This window comes from Pan paniscus, chromosome 1, assembly GCF_029289425.2.
Source record: "Pan paniscus chromosome 1, NHGRI_mPanPan1-v2.0_pri, whole genome shotgun sequence".
Lineage (NCBI taxonomy): Eukaryota > Metazoa > Chordata > Mammalia > Primates > Hominidae > Pan > Pan paniscus.
This window is the reverse complement of record NC_073249.2, coordinates 40022299-40033607: the sequence shown is the minus strand read 5'-3', so window position 1 is coordinate 40033607 and position 11309 is coordinate 40022299. Positions and strand designations below refer to the sequence as shown.

The window sequence follows — 11309 nt, the reverse complement described above, 5'->3', positions numbered from 1 at the left end:
GAAAGGGACAACAAGGAGTATCTCCCTAGTTTGTTTCAGGCTTCCTTTCAACGACTGATTCCCTCAAGATTCCAACTATTAAATATCTGAAATCTAATCTCACACAAGGCTCCTGCCTGGGAGGGAAAGCCAAATTACCTCTTGTGTCTCTTTAGGTTAAGCACAACTTTGAGGAGTAGACTCATCCTAGCAGTTGGAACTTGGAAAAAAACATGAGCTGTGACTCACCAGTCATTTTGAGCCAAGTATTTTGAATTTGCTCAGGGCAGGAAAATGGCCAGGAGGGTAGGATGGGAAGGGGATGGGAGGACTCATATGGCTAAGAACTATCTGACTCTGTTCCAAAAAGGCAAGTACTGGGGAGACTCTCAGAGCGTATGTTCCTGTTCCTGTTGTTTCACTGCCAGGAGTCTCCTAAATCACTGTGAAATGACTGCTTTCTGCCTACCTCGATCATGTATTATGGAGCATTAATAAATAATGGGAGGTTGTAGGACCAAAAGGCGGGAAAACCCAAAGGGAAGGTGATGGAGAGGCATAATTTAACAAGTAAATGAAAGAAGCTATTAAATCATAGTTAAATTATGCTGGCACTGGCAAAAAAAAAAAAAAAAGAGAAAGGATTTCCCACTGCAAAATGCTTTCAATAAAATACTGAAATTTCTCTTATGGCTGACCGAGGCATCTTCCAATCATAAGGATAAGGATTCTGTGGCCTGTGGCTCCCATTAAATACTGGGCTTGGGTAGGGTCTCTGAAGACAGAGTTTCCAGGTGCTTCTCAGTACACAGCTTTCCTAGGATGGGTCACATTCACTATTAAATGCCCCATCTATGATGCAGAAATTGCTAGGGACCTTTGTAGCCAGTTCATGAATTCTACACCTATTTCTCTATTGACTCCCTGGTGCACAATTAGGGGGTCCCACCTAAGGGGAGGAGAAATTGAGGTTTCCAAAGTTGTGACTTAAAAATAACCCTTTGACTGTAGGTACAAGCTTATGCTTTCTCAAGTACCATCACATCTATTAACAATTTTGCATTTGCTACCACCTATCAGGTAGAAGGGGAACTCTTTCAGTGGGGAAGCCATATCTTATTCATTTTTGTGTGCCCCAAGCCTAAAAAAATGCACCTTTAATAAATATTGAATTGGATGGATAGATGGATGAATGGATGGGGGTGGGGGCAGGGTGAATGAATGAATACTCACAGCTGATAGGCTCAGAGAGGTTAAGTGACTTGCCCGGGACTGAACTACACAGTGTCAGTGTAGTAACCAGCAGCCAGGCTTTCAGAGTCTCAACCCTGTGCTCTTTCAACACACCATGATGTCTCTCTTCAAGATCACATAGTAAACTGGATCAAAGCCAGTATATGGGACCCCTGTAATTCCACACAAGTGAAAAGCAGGCACATTTTTCTCTGCTGGGATTGTAATTTTGACTGTGGCACAGACTGACATTCAGCATTTGAAGGACCTTTAGGGTCTCTGCATCTGAAGAAAGTTTTTGCAATTCCCTAGCGGAAGATCCACACAGAAGCCAGGACGCTTTGCAATGAGGCTCTTGGTTTTTTTTTTTTTTTTTTTTTTTTTTTTTCCCAGGGATATTTGCTTTGGTCTTGGCAGAAAAACTTGCTGTCATTCAATTTCTCAGACATGCTGGGGCCCCAAGCGCCAGTGGGAGAAGCATATGTACCAACACGCCAGAGGAATACAGTCACAGCAGAGTAGATTTGTTAGGACAGGCAGGCTTAGTGGTCTGACAAGGTGTGCAAGACACTCACCCTACTGTGCAGTTTAAGAAGGAGCTACTTAGCAAACATATTGGTATTGGGTGGCTAGGGAATAAGTGTATCCAGGTCCCTGAATGGTCACAGATGTCTCATTGGTTGGGACATCTTTCAAGACAGTGGAAGGGCCTCAAAACCTCTCTCCAGGAAGTAACGACTCAGCCAAACTATACTTGCTTAGAAGAATCGTCAAACCAGGAAAGAAGACAACAAGTTCACTTTAGAGGGTAGCTCTCACTAGCAGGAAGTATGGTATAGCAGGAAGGGGCCATACCCTTGGCTTTGGAATCAGACAGAACCAGCCTCCACCACTTACAACTTTCTACTTACATAATGTGAAGCAAGTAACTTAACCTCTTTGAGCCTTGCTTTCTTCCTCTTTTAAATGCGAATGGTCAATTAGTATTAGATTCAGCTACGAGTAATAGAAACTCTAAAACCCCTAGTGACTTAAAACGTTAAAGAGGATAAAAATAATCTGGATGCAAGGGGTTCCGGACTAGTATGGGGACTGAACAAGTCATCAGGGATCCAGGTTCCTTTTATCTGGCTATTCTGTCTTTCTCCAATGTGTGCTCAAAATGGCAGCAAGCTCTAGACGCTTTGTCCAAACTCCCACCAGCAGGAAGGCAGAGCATGCATCATCCGCCTCTAAGAATACTTCTCAGAAGTTCTACTTAACTCTTCCTCTTATGTTCTACTGGCCAGAACTTAGTCACACGGCCATACCTCTATGCAAGGGAGTAGGGGGCTTGGAGATTTAGCTTGTGTTCCCAGTGGCCACGGGCCCAGCTAAGACTCAGAGGTTCCATGGTTCCATTTCTTCTTAAAACATATGAGTGAGTACTGGGGTATAACTAGTCTGTCCTGTCTAATCTACAAGATAAAATGAGATAATGGGTGTAAATCATCTATTTCAGGGTCTAGCATGTAGGTAGCACTCAGTAAATGGTAATGACTGCTATAGTTAAGGTTGATGTACCCCCCACACCCAGGAATACATTTCCATGAGAAGTCTTGGCAATACCCAACGCTTGACTTCATCCCAGGGACACAGTGTAATACCATCAGATTTATCACTGAGATCAAAGTGAAGATCCCAATAAAGTCAAATAGTGAACTTGTAGAGTGCTCAAAGGAGATAAGTGAAGATGTGCAAAGCCTTGCTAAACAGGACCCATGGGGGAGAGATTTGAAGAAGCCATCAGGGTTTTGACTAGAAGGCAGGGGTCCTCAAAGCTGTCAAAGTCTGATCTATCAGAGGTGGCTGCCAAGCTGTGCTTTCTTCTGCAGATGGCAAAAGAAAAAGATGTGAAACAAGGTGAGAGTTAGATGATACTGGGGTCCGCGTGTATTTAGGTTTTCAATCAGGAAATGCAGGAAGTGGAAGGGATACTGTCAATTTAAGGTAGAGCTGTTTTAATGGCTTAGTGGATATCTAATAAGCATTTTCTGAATCAAATAAGAAATTGCAATCTTTCTGGAGTAACAGAATATAGACATGAAGATTGTATTAGTCAATTAGTCATGGTTCTCCAGAGAGACAGAATCAATAGGTTGTTTGTGTATATATGTTTATATATACATCTTATATGTGTGTGTATGTGTATACGTGTGTGTGTGTATGTATGTATATACAGAGAGAGAGAGAAAAAAAAAATTTATTTTAAGGAATTGCCTCATGTAATTAGGAGGTTGGCAAATCCCAAATCTGCAAGGTAGAAGAGCAGGCTGGAGATTCAGGGGACAGTTCATGTTGCAGTTTGAGTAGAAGGCAGCCTGCCACTGCCTAGAGAGTTCTCTCTTCCTTGGAGGAAGTTTGTCTTTTTCTGAAGGTTTTCAGCTGATTGAATGAGGCCCACCCACATTACGGAGGGCAATCTGCTTCACTCAAAGTTTACTGATTTTAATGTTAATCTCATCTTTAAAAAAAATCTTCACAGCAATGTGCAGACATGTTTGACCAAATATCTGGGTCCCATGGCCTAGCCAAGTTGACACATGAGATCAACTATCACAAAGATCTTCAGAGTCTTATCCAGAAATAGAATCATACCCACTTGGGGACCTTCTGTTGCTATCAGATTTTCCTCACTCAAAAAAGCTTTTAGTGGACAAAACAAACAGATTACTCAAAGAAATACTTTGAAATGTAAAAGGGCATCAACAAAGAGGTTAGGCTCCAGGCATAGGTCATGAATTTTCCTTTCAGAGTTAAAATAATAATAACAAAAACCAAAGCAAGGGGAGGTGGAGTTGGGCATTCAGACTGGACAGCAAACTGAAATGTTAGAAAATGATTAAAGCCATAGGAGGTGGCTGATTGAGAGCCCTAACATATGAAAAGTCTGTTATTGACTAAAGCAGTAGATGGAAATTTCATAGAAATTAATTGAGTTTTTGCCCTTATTGCTCCCAAGAGAAGCAGGGTAGCAGAGGAGGGCGTAGAGTGAGTAAGTGGGCATGCTGAATGTGTAAGTGTATATGTGTTTATATTTCAGACATGTTTAAATGGAAGAGAGAGGAATGAAAGAGGAAGGCAAGAATACAAATATTTAAGAAAGCTTTATTTTCCTGAAGCAAAGAATGACACTTGAAACCGAGGGAATCTCAATGTCCACCTTGCATTTCCATGACCAGCAAGAGAGGGGAACCCCTACAGGTAATTTGAGGGGTTCTGTGAACGTGCCTATCATCTCCCTTCTCCTCCCGTCATATTTCTTGGAAAACCCAGCACGAGTCACTCCTTTGGGTTGTAGCACTGGATGGGCTGGTACATGGAGTAGAATCAGTCCTTGGCATTTAGGAGCTACAAGCCATCAGGCTCAGGAAGGAAGAAGGACAACATCCGTGCATATCCAAATCTGAGCAGCGTCCAGGAGGACTCCTCTCAAGCCCAGCCATGATTGTGCCTTGCTCAGCTCAGAAGACCCAGAGGCTCCCCCATCCAAATGAGTTCAGTGACAGCATCTTTACCCACACAACATGGCCTGACTTTCCCTCTTGGCCTTCCCTGCTGCTGCCCCTGCCCACATCCAGCACTCCAGCCCACCTTTCTGGTTCCAGCTTCCTGAACCTTTTCAAGGCTTGCCTGTCTCTGTGCTTTCCTTCGTGCCGGGTCCTCAGTCTGAAATAATCCTCCCCACCCCTCAGCCTATCCACAGAGTTTTCCAAACCCAGTCATATGCCACCTTCACTATGAAGTCCTTTCCTTTTTGTTTTAGTTGCAAAAGGAGTGAATTTTATTGTTTAAAAAATGCAGTCAAACTTGGAAAGTATAAAGTAAAAAGTTTCTCTATGCCGCACTTCCCGCTGTGACTATTGAAAACAACAAACTGGTACCAAGGTACCAAGTTATAATAGCTGTGATCTTGTTATCAGTTTGGTGGGTACCTAAAGCCCTCTGATACCCCCTTCTAGATCACTGAATAAGATTTCTCCAACCTCTGAACTTCCCTAGCATTTGGTACCCTGTTATGATGTTTTACCTTGTTCTGCATTGTGTTATAGTTATATCTATACTTACCTTAATTGATCCCCACACTTCAGTCTTTGCTGACTAAATTGATTTGAGGGTCTATATTTCCCTGTCACAGAGCTTAGGACAATTGGTTGCACATTTGGTTTAGTCCATCAAACCTTTATGAACACGTGTTCTGGGCCCTATTGACCTAGGGGCCAAGGATACAGAAACAAATAAAACACAGCCCAGCCTTAAAGGAACCTAAAGTTTAGGTGACCTTTCTTTCCCACCAAAAAACAAAAAGCAAACAAAAAGTTCGCAGAATTGTTAGACAGTAACAACACAGAAGCAGCAGATCCTGAATCTGTGCAGGTAGCACTCATTTGAACTAATAATTGCTTTAGAAATATTTGGCTGGACACAGTGGCTCACGCCTGTAATCCCAGCACTTTGGGAGGGTGAAGCGGGCGGATTACTTGAGGTCAGGGATTTGAGACCAGCCTGGCCAACATGGTGAAACCCCATCTTTTCTAAAAATACAAAATTTAGCCGGGCAGGGTGGCAGGTGCCTGTAATCTCAGCTACTCAGGAGGTTGAGGTAGGAGAATCACTTGAACCTGGGAGGCAGAGGTTGCAGTGAGCCGAGATCATGTCACTGAACTCCAGCCTGGGCAACAGAGAGAGACTCCATCTCAAAAAAAAAAAAAAAAAAAATGAAAAAACAAAAAGACAAAAAAAAAATTTAAGAACACTTTCAATGCAACTATGAAATATGAGCAAATGATACTGAGCTCATAGTGGGGAGCAAGGAATGAGAAGAAACATTGGTTGAGAGGGGGTTAAGTTCAAAGACTTTTGCAAAGCTTCCAGAGGAGTGTGACTGAGTCTGGTAGTTGAGCACCTGGGACATTATTTATGATGCATTGAAGGATGTCAACAGCATTCTTCCGGAGAATTTTGCCCGCAAGGGGAGGTCATTAAAAGAGGAGGCACTGCCACACTGGAATGGGTAAAGCCTTCCAGCTTCTACTTTAATCCTTCTGACCCAGGAGATGAATTTCTTTTTCTGTTGATCTTTTCTGTGCCTCAGTCATCGACTAGTATTTATATTTTCAACCAGCATAGCATATAGTGAAGAGGTGTTGATGTCAGACAGACCAGGATTCAAATGTTGGCTTTGACACATACCCACTGAGGGCCGGGGCAACTGGGACCCCAAATTTTCTCGTCTGAAAAATGGGAATAACAGCATCTAAATCACAGGACTATTGTGAAGATGAAAATTAATTGCGTTTGGGAAGGTGGCACAAAACAAATGCTCAATGCATGGGAGCTATTGTTATTGTTAGGCCCATTGCCTCTAACTAGAGGCAATCATTTTAAAGAGAGGGAGAACCCATCTCATTCTTCTCTGTGCTCCCAGAGCTCAGCAGAGTTTCTGCACACCAAGAGCATTCATTAACTGACACTGAATTTCCTGCTCTGCTTAAAGAATGCTGCTCCCAAAGGAAATGCAAATACACAAGCTCCTATATCAGCTCACCAAAGAGGGAGCCAACAAGTGAAAGGAGTGGATGAAAAGTATCCCATAAAGGGACACAATGTGGTTTACGGGCCAGGCAGTGGATGAAAAGAGAGTATCAGTAAGTGCAGGTGTATAGATGACCAAAGGACATTTTCCAGTGGACTGGGCTTGAAATTCATTTTCCAAAACTCAGCTTCTTTTGTTTTTTCAAGACAGGGTTAAGTAGAAAGAGACAGTTTATATTTTGTCCCATGTAAAGAAGGTATTTATGTGAAATATGACAGCTCAGTGTGCAAGAATGCAAACCACAGCTTGTGAGATAATGTGGCTATGAGGCAATGATCTGAAATCTGGAAGAAAATCGATCTTAAATCTTTATATTGATCCAAATATTTGAAAGTGGTAGGAAGGAATATGCTTGCTGAAGAGGGGATAAATATGGATGGCTTGTTCCAGTTTCTTTAGGCCTTACAAAAGCAAATTTTACACCAAACCTCACTCTGTGTACTTACTTTACATAAGATCAAACTTAAGGGAGATGAGATCAATATTGAAGCTCTGTCTGAGATTCCATCTCTTTAATACCTTTCTCATTTCCTTTAGTAGTAGAAAGAGAGCTAATCTCTGTCTTTCAAATAGTTGTTTTGCATTTTTTGATCATGGGGAATTAAATTGAATTAGATGGGTCTGGAGTGGTTATTAGAACCATTACATTTGGCATAATAGATACATCTAGAGAAAACATTTACATAAGGAAATCAAAGCTGGTCTCATTTTTTATCCAGTGCTCTGACCTCTTTGGAGTTCTGACAAGCAGGATTTATCTGAATATTTCTTAAGATGGTATGTATAACAGTAAAATGCACCCCCTAACACACCTACCTAAACCAGCATTTCCTTCTGAAAAAAGAAAAAAACTGCTTAAAAAAGGAGGTATTTTCATATACTTACAGACATATTTTCCATTTGGATCCTTATTTGAATTTTACTCTCATTTAGAATATAATTCTGAAATCTCTATCATTAATGCTAAGCCTGGCAATATTCCATAAAAAAAAAACCACCAATAAAACACAAAAGCTAGATGTGAAGAGGATTATGATGTCATATTAAAAGAAGGGAAGGGAGAATTAAAATAAAAGATCTATCTGAAATGATCAGAAATGAAATTCTCTTTGGGATAAAATGGTCTCTTCCAGAAATGCAGCCATTTAAAATAAGATTATAGTGATATTTTATAAGAACTAAAGCAGAATACAAACTATCTTTCCCTGAATTAACTCACAGTTATATACAATGAACAGTAGATACAAATAAGGCATTTTTAGGCTTCTCCATTTTGCTTGGCAATTTCTCAACACAAGCTCCTGCATTAATAAAATGAGGGGTCTGGGTAAATGATGCAAACTTTAGGGCCCTATCACATCAAAATCAGATTGTCCTGGGTATGGGGTGGGAAGATTCTGCATTTTAAAAAGGACCTCAGGTAATTCTAAAACCCACTGGTGTTTGAGACTCCAGTTTAGAGCATCTCTGGGAAGCATAGGGGGACCAGCACAGAATTCAAAGCATACTTCATATCCACCAACTCTAATAGTCCAGAGTTTGAGCCCTGCCTATCTGCTACTACTAGAGTGACCTTAAACAAGTCACTTAATCTCTCTAAGCCTCAGTTTTCTCATTTGTAAAATGGGATAATTTGCTTCACAGGTTGGCTTGAGTATTAAGGAAGTGATGGTTGTCTATTAAAGCCCTATAAGAGGCTGGGCACCATGGCTTATGGCTGTAACTCCAGCACTTTGGGAGGCCAAGACAGGAGGATAGCTTAAGGCCAGGAGTTCGAGGTCAGCCTGGGCAGCAGAGAGAGACCCTTCTCTACAAAAAATAATAATAATAATAATAATAATAGTTGGGTTTGGTGGCACATGCCTGTAGTCCTAGCTACTCAGGAGGTTGAGGTGGGGGTATCATTGAGCCTAGGAGTTTGAGACTACAGTGAGCTATGATCATGTTACTGCACTCCAGAATGAGACCCTGTCTCAAAAAAAAACAAGAACAAAAACAAAAAAAACACCTTACCTGATACAACTTATTTCTTATTACCATTATTGTTACTATTTGGCCACAAGTGTGATAACAAAAGAGAACCTTGTCTACCTGGCAACACTGCCACTGTCAAGAGAAGGAATATAGAGATGACAAATTAAGTAGACCAGAACATAACTGGGCAGTGAAATTCCGTGTGATCATCAAATACATATTGAGAGTAAATATAAACAATTGGTTGGCACAGAGCTAAGATGAAAAAAAAATATTGATGGGAATGACAAGGTAGAATTCAGTTGGGACAAAGCCTTCCTGAAGTGCAAATGATCAGATCAGGATGGCTGTTGGGAAGTGTGTGGTTTTGTTTCTCAGAGACATCTGGATGATAAAGAGTGGTGAGACCTCTGACAGTCTTTGTAGAAGCCCCAGGGACAAGAATGAGAGAGGAAAAAGGAAGTTTCCAAATACTTGTGTCTGCGATGAAGTAGCATGGCTGGATGGAGGAAAGAAAGGTTGAAACGGCATTTAGAAATTAGAGCAAAGGGCCAGTCCCCGTGGCACAAGCCTGTAATCCCAGCACTTTAGGAGGCCCAGGTGGGAGAATCACTTGAGGCCAGGAGTTTAAGACCAGCCTAAGCAACAGAGTGAGAGCCGGTCTCTACAAAAAAAATTTTAAAACCAGCTGGACATGGTATCACGTGCCTGTAATCCCAGCTACCTGGGAGGATGGGGAGAGAGGATCACTTGAGCCCAGGAGTTCGAGATGACAGTGAGCTATGATAGCATCACTGCATTCCAGCTTCAGTGACAGAGTGTGACCCTGTCCCCAAAAAGGAAAAAAGAACAGAAAAGAAATTGCAGCGGAGGAACAATGAGGAATCCTGAGACTAAAGTTGATTTCCAACTCTGAAACAAATGATCAGAACTCCAAAATTGATACAATTTTAAAATATTTCGCTGGCCAGGTGCAGTGGCTCATGCCTGTAGTCTCAGCACTTTGGAAGTCTGAGGCAGGCAGATCACTTGAGGCCAGGAGTTCAAGACTAGCCTGGCCAACATGCTGAAACCCCGTCTCCACTAAAAATACAAAAATTAGCCAAGAGTAGTGGTGCATGCCTAAAATTCCAGCTACTCAGGGGGCTGAGGTGGGAGAATCTCTTGAACCTGGGAGACAGAGGTTACAAGTGAGCTGAGATCATGCCACTGCACTCCAGCCTGGGCTACAGAGTGAGACTCCACCTCAAATACATATATATTTCCCTGATCACAAATGATGCAAGTTTGGTGACTGAAAGCCACAGCCCTGCCCTCCTTGTAGGTTCCTTGTATGTGTGATTGGGGATGTGGAGGGGAGGAGGGTGCTATGCTTCTCCTGGAATAAGATCTGGAAACTCTAGGGACAAAAGCAGCTGCATGTCAAAGGGCTCTGGCTTCCTTTGTGTCACGTGCTTGGAGTTTAGATATAAAGCTCTGAGGATCCCTCCTTTTGGAGTCTGTATAAACTGATGTTTTTCCTGGAAGCTCTATGCTGTGCCTGGCTTTTACTCATTCTGTTCCCTTAACAGGAATGTTCATCCTCTGCCTCTGACCTGGGAAGTCCCAGTCATCCCCGAGGACCAATTCCAAATGTCAATTCATTCACCACCATCGCCCTTGTCATTGCATCCACTCCTCCTCTCTCTCTGACTTGTGTTAATGGTAGGTAACTGTGTATGAGTCTAGGCTGGGGGTTTGTCTTTGAGGTCAAGGACTATTTCTGATTCACTGTGTGTCTCTCTAGATCCTTCTTCCACCCAACAAAGATGCTCAAAATATATATACAAATGATAGCCCTTTGTCCTATACCTTTTCTGAGCTTTGGAATATCTCTCTGTACTGATAGAGCATCATGCAACAGACCCAGCAGAGGAGGAAATAGCTGTGAGATTATCTGCCCATTATAGCAGGATTCAAAGAAAGCTGCTTTCATGCCAGGAAGCCAGGGGATCGTAGTAAACGGCTGTCTTTAACCAAAGACTTTTGTTAGGAGGGATCTTCCACTATTGAAAGTTGAGACCCTGGGACCCCTGTCTCATCTATCTCTGCCATCAGACCTGCCGCTTCTCACATAGTTGCATATGGACAAGATGCCTCATTTTGGTGTGCACTGGGAGATCTGGCCTATCCATGAAACTCTCTCCATTGGTTGCCTGTTGAAAGGGCTCCCTACCAATTTAGTCATAACACAGACCAAATTGAGGAGGTTAAAAGAGATCAAGTGTCTGAACATGGCTTCTTTGGACTCTAGGAGGAGTTGATCAAGTGTCACTCCAGTGCATATTCTGTTTTTATGCACAGTATGGCTTTGAACATCCTGGTGAGTGAGTCCATGTTAACAGTATGTTCTCAAGCAGGAATATGCAGCTCTAGCTTCTGTTTTTAGAAAGCTCAGAGATTTTTTGCACTGGAAGAGAATTAGACATCCAACATCCTCATTTCAAAA

General features: G+C 42.1%; 1 long non-coding RNA gene across 1 annotated transcript; it reads left to right on the top strand.

Annotated features, from left to right (window-relative positions):
* Positions 1 to 2954: 2954 nt before the first annotated feature.
* Positions 2955 to 10656, top strand: LOC130541043 (uncharacterized). Its single transcript, XR_008955085.1, has 3 exons — positions 2955 to 3114; positions 4295 to 4455; positions 10393 to 10656. It is a non-coding gene; the product is annotated as an uncharacterized LOC130541043 (long non-coding RNA).
* The last annotated feature ends 653 nt before the right edge of the window (positions 10657 to 11309 follow it).